The sequence below is a fragment of the Psammomys obesus genome, unplaced genomic scaffold (assembly GCF_907164565.1).
Source record: "Psammomys obesus unplaced genomic scaffold, mPsaObe1.curated_primary_1811, whole genome shotgun sequence".
NCBI lineage: Eukaryota > Metazoa > Chordata > Mammalia > Rodentia > Muridae > Psammomys > Psammomys obesus.
Genome location: NW_026591497.1, coordinates 2,501,636 through 2,503,607, shown reverse-complemented (window position 1 = coordinate 2,503,607; position 1,972 = coordinate 2,501,636).

Genomic DNA, 1,972 nt, shown 5'->3' with positions numbered 1-1,972 from the left:
TCAAAAACTCAAGTGACAACACATGCTGGAGAGGTTGTGGAGAAAGGGGAAACCTTCTCCACTGCTGGTGGGAATGTAAACTTGTACAACCACTCTGGAAATCAATCTGGCGCTTTCTCAGACAACTAGGAATAGCGCTGCCTCAAGATCCAGCCATACCACTCCTAGGCATATACCCAAAAGAGGCTCAAGTACATAAAAAGGACATTTGCTCAACCATATTTGTAGCAGCTTTATTTGTAATAGCCAGAAGCTGGAAACAGCCCAGATGCCCCTCAACTAATGAATGGATGCAGAAACTGTGGTACATCTATACAATGGAGTATTACTCAGCAATGAAAAATAAGGAAATCATGAAATTTGCAGGTAAATGGTGGGACCTGGAAAGGATCATCCTGAGTGAGTTGTCCCAGAAGCAAAAAAAAAAACATGCATGGTATATACTCACTCATATAAACATACAACATAGAATAAACCCACTAAAATCTGTACATCTAAACAAACTAAGCAAAAGAGAGGACCCTAACTAAAATGTTCAATCCCCATCCTGAAAGGCAAAGAGGATGGACATGAGAAGAAAAGAAAATAGGAAACAACCTAGGAACCTGCTATAGAGGGCCTCTGAAAGCCAGAAGAAAACAGGAAACAACCTTGGAACCTGCCACAGAGGGCCTCTGAAAGCCTCTGCAGTATAGACTGTCAAAGCAGATGCTGAGCCTGATGGCCAACTGATGGGCAGAGGGCATGGAATTTTATGTAAGTGGGAAATAGTAAGAGCTGGAGGGGACAGGAAATCCACAAGGAGAGCAACAGAACAAGATAATTTGAACACAGGGAACTTCCCAGAGACTCATACTCCAACCAAGGACTATTCATGGAGATAACCTAGAACCCCTGCACAGATGCAGCCCATGGCAGTTCAGTGTCCAAGTGGGTTACATAGTAATGGGAAGAGGGACTGCCTCTGACATAATCTGATTGGCCTGCTCGTTGATCATCTCCCCCTGAGGGGGGAGAAGCCTTACCAGGCCACAGTAGAGGACAATGCAGCCACTTTTGATGAGAACTGCTAGACTAAGATCAGAAAGGAGAGGAGAACCTCCCCTATCAGTGGACTTGGGGAGTGGCATGCATGCAGAAAGGGGAGGGAGGTTGGGATCAGGAGGGGAGGAGGGAGGGGCTTATGGAGGAATACAAAATAAATAAAGTGTAATTAATAAAAAAATTTTTAAAAAGCTAAAAAAAACAAAAAGAAAATAACTTCACATGAGTACATTTAAACCTCTTGTTTTCTGACTATAGTAGGTTAAGAACCCAGTACAAGGCTCCAGCTGCATCAATGAGCCTGTGCCCCAATGTAAGATTAGAAATAACAGTCACCAGTCCCAACCCCTTCTCTTTGATTCTACAGGTTAGTGCATAGCCTCTGTCTGAGCTCTTTTCCTCCCACAAGGAGCTAGAAGATGATGAAATCCCACTATGTGTCTGATCAATTATTTCTATCAATGAGTGCAGTTACAATGGCCTGGAAAGCAAGCTGCACCTCAGCAAATAACGCAAAAAGTACGTGGCCAACAGCTACCTGATCCTGATGCTCCAACGTTAGACATCTCATAGAAGATACAGTTGCCATGTCATGCACAGAGAATCATGAAAATATGATGTCCATTAAGAGTATTAATGGACCACATCCTTTACCAAGACACCTTTAGTTACTACCATGGTTTCCATTGGTAATGCACTATTACCTGGGGGTGTATGTGATTAAATTCACAAGAGAATCAAGCTAATGCAATGGGACATGGTTAATACTATCTGTGTTCTCAGCATCCTGTCATCAGATTGGTTCCCAGATCAATCCAAATGTTCGTTGCCAGGCAGGAGATGCAGAGGCAGAATTCCTGATTCTGAGACATTCCAGCCACACACACACACACACACACACACACACACACACACACACACACACACA